This window comes from Mesoplodon densirostris, chromosome 3 (genome assembly GCF_025265405.1).
Source record: "Mesoplodon densirostris isolate mMesDen1 chromosome 3, mMesDen1 primary haplotype, whole genome shotgun sequence".
Classification (NCBI taxonomy): Eukaryota; Metazoa; Chordata; class Mammalia; order Artiodactyla; family Ziphiidae; genus Mesoplodon; species Mesoplodon densirostris.
Genome location: NC_082663.1, coordinates 73,020,558 through 73,033,906, shown reverse-complemented (window position 1 = coordinate 73,033,906; position 13,349 = coordinate 73,020,558).

Here is a 13,349-nt window from a genome sequence, read left to right as displayed (position 1 = left end):
GGCAAAGTTCTATTTTATAACCTGTTGATCGTCACACAGATGTTTGCTTTATTATAATTCATTAAATTGTGCACTTATCTTTTTTATACTTTTTCTTGTATTTGCATATTTCATAATAAGAGGAGGACAGGACCACAGTAAAATTTCATTTCTGTTTGCTTTAAGTCCAGAGTATTACTGAAAGACGAACTGGACTTACCAATTTCTACAGCATGTTAGTCTGTATCACTGCTCAGGGAGGAAATGACTTTACTGAGGAAAAAGAAGATCAAGTTTGTTGTGGCTAAAGAAGCGTCAACTTTCTTCATTAGCAGGATGTGTAAAACACTAGTTTTCCACTTATAGCAATAAGCTAGGTTGAGCCAGTCAAAAACATTTTGAATAGTGGTTGGTTTTGCAAAGTAAGGCTGTAGAATAGAACTTCGATTTTATACAAAGCTAACATGGCTAGTCATTTTAATGCCAGATATTCTTTTTATTATTATGTTCTAAGGAAATTTGTAATTCCATCAGACACAAGTAGAAACAGTTTTGACATCCTTATTTCATCAGCCATTCGGTGTATAGAATAAGTTATAAGAGAATGAATGAATGAATTGGTGAGAACTTTGTAACGTTTCTTGCTTTTCTGTGGTATTTAAGAACAAACATATTAATTCATTAAATAAGTATTAATTGACCAGCAACTCTGCTGTAAATCACAGTGCTTGAACTAGGAATATAAATATAAAGATGATATGCTTTTTGTCCTTAACTTACTTAAAATACTTGTTTTTAATGGGTTAGGCCTTTGAAATTTAGTATTTTAGCTGTGGTTCGTTCAACTGTTTCAATTTAATTAAGAGAGCTATATTGTCAGCTCCATTTAATTTTGTTTCCTCCAGCCATTTGAAGTATAACTTCCTTACTGAATTATAGATGTCTTAAATTATTGAGTCCCTTGGTTTACCTTAATCAGGATGAGAATAATGTTTTTAGAAAAGAAAAACAGAAGTTCATGGATTTGAGAAATATATAGGAAGTATGGCTAGAAGAATGAAGGAAGGAGATGGTGCATTCAGTTTTGGACATGTAGCCTTTCAGATGGCTGTGGAACATCCAGGGAAAGGAGTTGAGTAATTAGTTTAATATATAGGACTGACTGAGCTCAGCACTATATATTAAAGGATTTATTCCTTGGATTGGATTCTTTCACATGGAGGTGGTAAACGAAGCTATATGCAGATAGATGGTAATTAAAGCTATAAATGATGCTCCTCAGGAGAATGTATAGACTAAGAGTCAAGGGCCTAAGAGACAACCCTGAAGACACTGATGTTTAGGGAAATGGCAGTGAAAGAGAAAGAAAGACAAAGAAAATGACAGAGTGTGGTATCATTAAACCAAGGAAATCATGTTCAAAGAGGAGAAATTAGTCAGCAATACCAAGTTCTACAAGTAAAATAAGGTAACAGTACCCATTAGGGATTTAGAAACAAGGCATGTAACAACAGTTTCAGGAAATTCTTGGGGGTGGTTTCCAGATTGTAATGGGTTGGGGAATGCACAGAAAGTGAGGCAAGGGGGAAAACACTGGCTCTAGGACACTTTTTAAAGAAGTTTCCCTATGAAAGGGAAAAATAGGACAGTAGGTAAAGAGTGACTTGAAGACAAGGGTATTGGGTTGTGTTTTAAAAATGGAGAGAGACAGGTATATTGAGACAATATTTTTGAGAAAGAACCAATAAAAACATGGAAATTGGGGTGGGGGGGAGGGAAGAAACACAAGATTTTCAAGGAACTCTGGTCCTTGAAAGCCTGAGATAGAAGAGGGAGAAGGAGAATCCAGAGCACAGATGAAAGGATTGGCCTCATGCAGAAGGAATAACACATCTACATGTGTGATGGAAGAGTTAGAAGCAGTGGGTACGGATGTCCCTTTGCTTGCATGCTTGGATGATAGCTTCTGTTTTCTTTGTGAACAGATAATAAACTGAGGGTAAAAAGTTAGCTAACATAAAGGAGAATAGAGATAATAACCATTTCTCGGAATAATGGGAAAGAGAGGTAGGGAACTAAGGAAAAATTGATACAATCTTCAGGGTTTGTTTGTTTGTTTGTTTCCCCCAGGAAGGTGCAATATAAACAGAAAATTTGGCAAGGAATTTGAGGTAAAAAGAGAGCTTAAAAAGTGGTAGGCCAGGGAATCTAAATTAGTCGGGAATTAGATTGGGAATCATAGAGACACGCAATTTTGAGGGTTAAGGAATTAAAGGTCATGATCAGTGTGGAGAATGGGGATGACTGAATGAGAACTGAAAGGCTAAGAAGTTGTTGTCAGAGAAAGGAATTTAAGATTTTAGAGATGGACTAGTTCTAGATAATAATAAGTTCCAAGTGTGTACCTGGCAAAATGGCCAAAATGGAAAGTGAGCAGATCTACCATATTGGCCCGTTTATCCCTCAATCTGCCATATTGGTTTAATACATTTTTATCTCCACATATTTGTTGGTCCCTTTTATCTACAATATCCAATTATTTCTTTACCTTGCTATTCAAAATCTACCCAAATTTTATGAGTCAGCTGAAGACCAATCTCACTCAAGCCTTTCCTTACTACCTCAGCCCACTGGGATTACTTCCTATTATGTCCTGTTATGAATGCATAATATTCAATGTGCTTCCCTCAGTGGCCTACATGAATTACCAGGATTTGCTACAAACATTACATTTCTTGCTACCCCTTTTGTTCATACCGGTATACCTTTGCTCATGCCTGTGCCTGTCTGGGAAGCCAGTACCTTTTCCTTCTCTGTCAAGCTCCATCAGCTTTCTGAGCTAGTTGTCCTCTCCGCTGTTCTTATCATTCCCTATGCATATATCTATTTCAGCACTGCTGCACTGTGCTCACATGAAACATTTTACATTTTATTCCTTACAAGCCTGTATACTTCTTGAAACAGCTTTTTCATTTTACTTATTCCAGTGCCAAGAACTATGCCTGGTATAGAACAGATGTTCAATATATGTTTGTAGAGGTGAATTGCAGTAAAGCATTGTTCAATCACTTGGTGGCTATGTGATCTAGACACGTTACATTCATTTTCCCAGCCTCTGTCATCTAGGGGAAGAAAGAGGACATCTCACAGAGTTGTTGAGGAGTTAGGTGAGCTATCTAATAGAGAGGAAGCCTCCAGTCTAGTATCTGGCAGACAGAAGACTATAGGAATGCTTCCAACTTAATTTTCATCTACTTTGTGCCATTCTTGTCTTTTTAAATTGATATTTAACATATGTATTGCTATTTACATTTTTATAAGAATATCTTAACTCATCAACTAGATATTAAATTTCTTGAGGATAGGGATCATATAGTATATTAGTTTGTGTATTTCACATTACCTAGCATATATTGTGAATATGAATAAATACTTATGAACAATGAATATTAAGTATTACCAAGCAAATGAACCACTTTCACAGGTTCTGTTTGATGTCCTAGCTCTGAGACAAATGAGGCAGGATAACTAAAAATGTTCCTTAAAGAAGGACAGAGCTACATATAAATACATCTGTAATCAATGACACAATTCAACCTAACTAACCACTAACTGAACGGGGGTTAAAAGCATAAATTGAAATTTGTATACCATAAGCAGAATGTTTTTTTCCCTCAATGATTATAAGCCAAACTGCATATAGTCTAGTCTGTATCATTTGTGGTGCAGGAAAATTCTAATCTGGGCTACTCACCACACAAGCAGACATTTCACCACATGAAATGAATGACATCAGATATAGAGATGCTTATATAACACCTGAATCATTAAATCCCTTTCCTCTGTGTTCATAGGAATGTTCTGGATTATGCAGGCTAGCATTAGCTGCACATTATGTTGAAAATTAAAACAGACAAAAGCCTTGATATAGATGACCTACATCAAAGAGTGTTGTTTTTCTCATACACATGTATACAGTTTTCATTAAAAATTGTATTCTTAACTATTCAGGGATTTCTTGGTGAAGATAGAAAAGCCTGTTTTATAACTGTATCGTAGAAAGATTTGTAAATGTCTCATTACATATTAGAAAGAAGCTGAAGCAAGAAAATAATTTCACGGAATAACTTAGTAGTGAATGTATAGAAACATACTTGTTTCTCAGTTCTAGCTAGTCAGAAAGAAGACAGGTGTAACCCTCACCCATCAAGTCCATTCCTTTATTCTGGCAATTTAGTATGGTACCGATCAGGAAGTTCTGAGTACTATGCATGTCACAACCTCAGAGTGGAGAGCTGATTTGACTTGTCTATTTGTTTGTACATATTTTGAATTTTTTAAAATGACACAATACAACTTGAAAAAGAAACATTTGATTGCAGGAGTTCATATGTACTCTTTAGATGTTTTCATAAACCTTCTTCATCTATATTTTCGGCAATTTTTCTTGGACGCCTAACAAGTACTGAAACCAGTTTGCCTCTCCACTTACCCTTTCATAATGTTCGTGACACAATCCTGTGTAACTTGACACCTTGGAACTTTAAACAGACTCAGAATCTTTTGGACCTTCTAGCCATCATCAATTCACATAGTGTGCAGTAAATCCAGCTCAAAATAAACAACACAGATGGAATAGAAGCTTATAGTACAATGTCAGCAGTATCCACAGATTGACAGAGCTAGTTAGGCTGCCAGATGCACAGAATGTTGTTCTATCTACTTGTTCTTTATAACTGGACTTGATGGAGTACATCAGTGTCAAACTCCTTGCTGGTTTCCACACGCACACGCACAGAAACGCACCCGCATAAACACGCACATTCCTGCGTTCTGTATCAACGGCGCCATCTGCTCTCAGCTTTACATGTGGTAGCTAACGAACTCTCCTCCTGTGCCTGGGTCTCACCGACTGCTTTCCCTGGAAACAAATGACAACAGTTTTTATCTTGTGCCCTCCTTGGCATTATAAAATAAGGCTCTTAACATTTCCATACGCATACATTTTACATGCATTTTTAAAAATTCTGTTTTATTTACTGATTCCCTAGAGAATGGCAATATCTCTTTTTATATCTCCCCCAAATTGAGATCTTCCTATGGAACTTCACATACCAAGATTGTTTTTTTCTAACTAAGATTTACATAAAAGCAATATATATAAAAGCCATAGGCCCTGGGATCATTTTGCTCTTTCCACACTTTTGCAGGGTGCTATATGCTACTTGCCAAATGGGGATGTAAAAATTGGGGGGTTCAGTATATATTCAATGAGGCAAGACATTCATTCCTTTTCACTATCCTTCTATAAAATTCCTGTGGCAATAATGACCATGTGGGGAATGTTAAGATGAGGGAGTTGTACAAACATGAAATATTTTCATACACAAGTATCTTGCCTGCAGCAGAAAGCTCATGTGTTATTCTCTTCCCAAATGCAGAATTTTTGCCTTGACCTCTTTGCCATCTCTTGTGAGATCTAGACATGTACTAAGATAAAAAGAGGTAATCACTTTTTTTAAACTGACAAAATCCAATTGTAATGCCTTTTCAAAGCAATACATCCATATTGCTTTATATGAAATGTCATAAGAAGGATGTACAGAATGAAATGACAGAGAGATGACCCAGGTTTTGGCCCTACCAAATATCTTTTCCTGACCCACTTCCACCTCTGGCACCTGTCTTTATGACAATCTCTTCAGAAGATCTACGGAAGTTATACTTACCTTTTGGTAACTAGGTAACATAATCTCCTGGAGGCTAGCTAATTGCAGCCCACGATAACCTCATGTACAGTAACTGTTAAATTTTTCATTTCTTTCAAATTATTATGGATCAGTGGAAAGGGTATTGATTTGATTCATTAACGGATTCCCAGTCTGTTCCAAGGTTAATGATTACATGTATCTCAATTACACCCTTAACAGGTTATACCATATGATTTGTTTTAACTGCTTTGTACATTGTATATCTTCGTCAGCTGAAAAGCTTCTTAGCAGTTCATGATTTAACAAATCTTTCTCCTCCTCTCCCTAAAACAATGAACCTGCTTTGACGAAACATATCAAAGCAGGACAAAAATAAATTATAAAAGCTTTTTGCAGGATTCTCCAAGAACCATAGCATAACAGTTTATTTTAGTCAGGTAAATTGCAGGTAGTCTGCAATTCATTCATGTTTAAAATATTTATAAATATGAAGCAGGGAGGGGGGTCAATCCCTTTTTTTGGTATTTTATACCACTTTTCTTAGGTAGGAAGCACTTTTTTTAACTTTGATCTTTTGAATATACACAGAGTGCAGTTTTATCTTAGAAAAGGAGAAGCAACATATATATTTTTAAAATCACCTGTAGTTCTTCCAGCAAAATCCAGACACATTTTAACTGCTCTAAAAAACAAAAACAAAAATTAAATAATTCAAAATATAATATGTTCACATGACAGCCTTCAGGATGACAGTCAGGCAAATGATTCACAGGTACACTCCCATATACTGTCCGTGGATAGTCAGGCAAGAGGATAAAGAGATGCACTGGAGGGTTCCCAGGGCAGAGAACACATCTCTCAATTAGAGGACAACACAGGGATTTTGACAAGAAAGAAGACAGTTGTTTATTCTAGTCCTTCTATTTCCTTTTTATCCCCTTTCTACTGCCAGCAACCGTATTTGCCTCCTGTATATTTAAGCCAAGCAAACTTCTCCTGTGTCCTGAACTAAAATTGTTGAATCATGGGACAGTCTATCTAATCTTGCTTTCTTTTGATGAGAAATCGCTGCTTCTTGCACATAGTACTGTAGAGTCCAGAGCAGGAATTATATTTTAAAGAATCTTATCACTTTTACTACCCACTTGTATTCTGAACAAGCAAAGTACCAGGGTCCCCTCCTTTCTGGAACCCCCAAGATTCTGACAGAGTTTGGGGACTCAGAAGCCAAATGGGAATCATCAGGAGGAGAGACTTCAGTTATACAATCCATTAAATAAAACAATAGAGCCTGCAGCTGAGCTATTAAAAAGAGTAGAGCAATTTCTATTTCAATGGCTACATTTTATTTCCTCTTCTGAGTGACTGTTAACAAAGGGCCGCTGAAAGGACTGGATAAAAAGCAGGCGTCAGATGCAGGATCCATGAGTTAAACAACATTATTAGATACAATTTCATAAAATCTAGTTGCTTTTTCACTACTAGAAATCATGTCCTTTTGTCAACTTGTGGTCACATCAGCACTTCTGCTGATATAATTTGCTCCAGCTGCAGAGCATAGCTGGCCTGCAAATCAAGAACCAGAATGAGGACAGGCAGGAATAACTCAATGGCTTGGATCATGTGCAAATCACTACACTTCTCGCTATTAGTCTACTTTTTTTTTCAGAATATTTGGAAGAGGAAAGATTTATCTTTAGCAAAGCAGCCAGTCAGCCACCCTCTTAACAACTGGTTTGTCTGGCTATCTTCTGAAGCCTCACCCTCTGTGCAGTGATGCTCTGTAATCATGACATTATGTATTAAAAAAAAATAACACTTAACTTCCCTTACCCGCCATCAACTGGCAGTCTGAACCTCTAATGTCAAATAGCTGCTGGGTTTGTTCACCTCCTCTACAAAAATGTTCCTTAGATTTAAAAACATTCCTGAGTACTTCTTTTGTTTATCATTTTTGCATTTCAAGTGCTTCTATCTGGCCTGGAATGTACAGGTTTACAAAATAATACACATTCTAATGTCAACAAATAGCTGTAAATGCCTCAATTCCAGACGCAAAAAGATCCCGTCAAAAATGAAATAAAATACTACTTACTGATTTAGGCATAAGTAAAAATGGTAGGGACTTAACTAGTCAGTCAGCATTGAACTTCAGACAGCTCTTTTGCTTGATTAGAAACTCTATTGATTTACAATGAAATCAATTAGAATTGGATCCTAACCATTTCAAATTCAGCTATAATTGAATGCTCGGCAATCACTCACGTACGAAAGAAAAACAGTTTCTAAATAAAAGCAAAGCCCAAGTACTCTTACATATCTGAGGAAATCATTATATATGGTGAGCAAATAAGAGAGAACAAACAATAGCATATACAGCTGGAACAGCTGAATCAGTGTCCCTGATAACAAGGACAGCTTATCAAGTGTGCAAAGGCAGCACTGGTCTGTTGTTCACCAGTGCAAGTGAGCTGATATTCTCTGTTCATGGCAATGGCAACCTTCCAGGGCCAGGTGCAATCCTAACTGCAAACTCATTATGTAACCTGTCACCTTCAGAAATTCACTGTTGTAGCAAGTACCCAGATCCAAAGCTTTGGTGGCAATATTTTCTCTTTTTCTTTGTAAACTGACCTGGGAAATCTGATGACGATTGAGCATGCTTTTAGATGCCAGTGTTTGAGAGAGGACAAAGAGCAGTAATGTGCCACGCCTGTGGCACTGAATCTGTTCTCCTGTTGGCAGGACTGCACAGTGAGATGTGAGTCAGATGTGAATCCCATGCCTTCTTCTCTTCTTCTTTTGTAACATGTTGCAGAGGTGAATTTGTCAAAATCCAGGGGTCTGCTAACTCCTTAAATTAGAATGGAAGTAATAACACTTGCTGAAATGTATGTGGGTGATTTTCTCCCATCCTGAAAGTTTTAGAAGTTTGCCCCTGCTAGATGTAGGCCAGTGAAGCTCATGGGCTCTAGCCTATAAAAACAGATTTTAATGTCTGGTTGGAGTCAATGAGAGCTAATTTGTCACATTTTTCAGATGTATAATATGCACTTTTATTGTTGGTCACTTCTGAGAAGGTAGAAAAATTATGGTTTATTTAAAGTAGAATCATATTTTATAATGATATTGACAAGCATATCTGCATTATTTAACTATTACGTCAGGCAACTTTATTCAAATAAATGAGAAACAAAGTGAATGAATTGCAAGACTTTTTACTCCTCTGGGAAAATGACCCCTGTTAACAAAAGAAAAACATCTGGCAAAATGAATTTTGACATCTCTAATCATACTCTTTCAACCCTGCCCTTACCTGACATCCTTACAGGTGGGGCTAGGTACAAAAGGCAGGGCAAAGGAGGAGAGCCTGAAATCTGTGAGGTGGGTCTTAAATGAGAATCAGGTCTTTTATGATTCTATGTTTGTTCCTAGCCCAGAACAAGCCCTTCTTTTATCATCATTAACCCATAAACTGGTTGTAGTAGTGAGCAAAATGTGTGGGGCACTTTTAAAATGACAGGACATACAGACATGCTTAAGGCCGCCAAATTGCTACTTCCTTGTCAGATCATAGATGCTCATCTGGTATCCTGAATTTATGCCTAGACAGGGAATAGTAACAATAACAAAGTGTGTCTGATTTTTTCTTTCATTTTTCAAAAGGGAAAGCATAATTTACTCTACCCACATTGAAGTTAGAAAAAAGCTGGTCTTTCTTAAACTTCTCTTTCTATATCCTCTGAATTGCTTGTATTGTGGAAGTTACAAATCAAGCAGAATAATATACGTGGCTTTGAAATTCTACTATATCAATCTAATAATTTGCTTAACAATATGGTTTCAAAAATATTGTACTTGGAAGTTGCATCATCCCACAAATATATAAAGAATCTTTTTGAGCATTGAAATATACTGTTATTCAGGTCTGTTTCATGAGGTGTTAACCTAGCATGGGGAAGATAAGTTAAAGTATTTCCATCTCACCAGATTCAAAGAATCATAGTTCAAATATTAATATCCAACACCTTACCAGCTTGTATGCTATTTTGCCAGTTGCTTTTGCTGGCAGTTGGCCTCCCTTGTAAAAGATAAAGATTTCTACAACAACAAAATCTCTGCATAAATTTTAATTTTATTGCATTTTCTTCCCAGTCCCTATATGCTATATTATATTTATGTCTATGGAGCACCAGATGATGATGGGAGAGGGAAGACCACATTGGAATATTTTGAGGGTTAACAGAGACAGTTAACCTTAATGTATCACCAAACTAAGGCAAATTTAATTTCAGAAGTCTAAATGCACAAAAAACAAAAGAGGAGGTAGAAGAAAGAAAAGAAACAGAGAGAAAAGAAAGGGAAAACGAAACCTTGGAACAATTTCTGCTATTTTATCTAATGTTTTGTCTGCTTTAAACAGATTAGTGAGTCACTGTCTTTTTGTTTTGTTTTATAGGAAATTCCGTTGACTTAAAACACTACTGCCAACATAGACAGCAATACCACAAGTACAGTTTTATGACAAAAATATTTATAGCAAAAAAAAATTAGTTCAGAAGTATTCATGTTATTGAGGATGCCTGAATTTTCACAAAATATTTCCAAGGATTCAGTGAGAGTCCAGGAGCCAGTTGTTTCTTTATGATTTCCAGTCAGCCCAAGGCATCCCTACAGTGAGACACAGGGGCATGCAGGCTTGGCTTAGATAGCTGGTAAATTAAACAAGTGATTGTGATTATTTTCAAATCTTTATTATGTGGATTTTCCTTAGAACCATGTGTATTTGTAAAGTTATAGAAAATTCGCATGCAAAAAAATGCATGATTACTATGTCATATCGTTGTTTCATTGACCATAAATCTAAAAATTCTATCTAACACTTGTTTTTTGTTGGTGATGGTATTTGCTTTCAAGTTTGGATGCAAACCTCATAAAATGGGGAATACCCAAATTAATATTCAACTGACTTAGGATATACTATGTGCTCTATGAAGCAAGTATTTATGGAAAACTCTTGTTCCCCTGCTGGATTGTGAGGCTGACTAAATCACAGATTGTGTCCTGCTTAGATATGCATGTCCTGGTGAACAGCAGAGTTCCTTGCACATAGCAGAATGAGTGAACATTTGCAGAGTTAAAGTGGAATCCAATTGAATTATAATGGTGGTAAGACAGCAGTCATTTGACAATTCTCTAAAACAGACACAGCTGATAAATGGACAATTTCTAGCATCAAAAAGATTAAAGAAAGATGAGCTCCTATCTTTATGTTAGCAGATCCTAATTTTTTTCACCTTGGATTTTCAAATACCCGTGTCCCCACGGATCGTAGCTTTTCTGGAAAAAATAATAATTATCCTTCACTGGATGTCAACCCTGTTCTAGGCACTATGGTAGATGTTTTATACACATTATTTTAGTTCTTGCTACACTAACCCCTTGAAATAGTCATGTTCAGCCCCATTTGTTCAATGAGGAAACTGAAATCCAGAGATAACGAATGACTTCTCACAGTGTGTGATAAAACTAAAAAATGGCTTCCCCCCAAAATATCATGGCCTAATCTCCAGAATCTATTAATGTTACTTTATTTAGCAAAAAAAGGAGGGAAGGGAAGGGAAGGGGGGAGATCTTTGTAGATATGATGTGATTAAGTTAAGAATCTTGAGATGGGGGAATTATTCTGGATTATCCAGATGGGCCCTAAATACAATGACATGTATCCTTATAAAAGTGAGACAGAGATTGGAGTGATGCAGCCACAAGCAAGAAATTCCAACAGCTACTACCAGAAGAGAAGAGGTAAAGGGACGGATTCCCTTAGAGTTCCCAGAGGGAGCACAGTCGTACTGACATTTTGATTTTGGCCCAGTGATATGATTTCAGACTATAGGCCTCTAAACCTATGAGAAATTAAATTTCTGTTGCTTTAACTCACCAGGTTTGTGGTACTTTGTTTCAGTGCGGCCTCAGGAAACTAATACACAGTTACAGCACTTTGGCAGTAACAATGTTAGAATTTGAATTGAGCATGTTAGTATTCTATTACTGCTTTACAAATTACCACAACTTTAGCATCTTAAAGAAGCACCTGTTTATTATCTTACAGTTCTGTAGGTCAGATGTTCAGGGTGGGTGGCCTCAACTGTAGTTCTTTGCTTGGGCTGAAATCAATGGGTTAGGTATGCTGGCATCTTACCAGGAGGCTCTGAGAGGAATCACCCGGATGAGTTTGACCCACCTGGATAATCTCCCCAAATTAAGGTCACCAAATTAGTAACCTTACTCACATCTGCAAAATCCTTTGTGCCATGTAAGAGAACCATCAGGGAGTAACGCCAGGGGCAGAGGTCATGGGTGCTACCATAGCCGAAGCCCATGCTCTCTTATCTGCCATAACACACTGCCTTCCAAAGCAGTTTGTCACCACTAGTCTTTAGAAAACATCCACAACAGCTCATTAATAAACATAATGTTTTTGGAGGAGCTTGTCCACAGAGCCAGAATCCCTTTGTACCTCTTTCTATTTATACTAGTTGTAACTTGCAACGCTGGTTCCTGTCTCAGTCCATGTCTTTCTCACTTCCCCGCCTAAAAGTCCACACAAGCAATAGGGTGACTCTCGGAGGAACAGCCAGGAAGAGTCATGGAGGCAAGAGATAGGATTGCAGGACATAGATGAGCATTTTCCCAGAGACCTACAGAAATAAGATACATAATGGCCCCCAGTTGGTACCTTGGCCGGATCCTACAATCCCCTTTACCCAAGATGTGTGCTCCACCTTCTATATGTTTTCCTCCAAACATCTCTCAAAGGATTGCCCTAGGGTTATCGGAGCAACTTTGCTTTTGTGGGGAGCTAGCTGAAAATGCCTGGGAGATTATATCTCCGTGGAGTTACAGACTGTTTGTTTGGTGAAAAGATACAAACCCTAGTTCCTTTGCCTTGAGACATGACAAACCGACTTGCAATTTATGTTCCACAGGCTGAGCCTGGAATTTCACCTGACAGTGCTCCTTTCTTTGGTTCTCTTCCCTCCCCATTCTGAACTCCATTAACATTTTCTCCTGGGGGTGCTGCCTTAATAAATCACTTGCACTTGAATCCTTGGCTCAGGTTTTCTTTCTGGATGACTTGACCTAACACATGGATACACTTTGGGCATTTTCCTGGAGCCAGGAGCATTAAGGGCTAGCCACTCTAAAAATCTCTACCTAGCAGGAATGGATTTTGTCCACATTGTTTTGTGCTGGTAGGGAATACAGCCTGGTCATTACCTGTCAGCCAGGTTCTCTACTGTCAACTAGATGCCTCTCCTAAAAGTGAGAACTCAAAGACTCTTCCAGCACCTCTGGAAAAAAACCTTTGTCCTTGATTGCCCACTATTTCAAACTCATTGCCTAAAACTGTGCTTATAGCTTTCTTCTGGCTCAGTCTTGTTATTTTCCAGTGGGTATACATGTAGTGAATGATTAATTTTAAGTGCCTGTAGAAAGTACAATGATGAGTATATAAATTCAAGGCTGAATGAATTTGCAAAGAGGGTTTTAAACATTATCCTTGTTATTTCAAATCTGTAGTTGATTGGTGAATGTGAGTGCAGAATATAAAATGATGATCTGCAGATGGATCCACTGAGCACTCCTAACTGCATT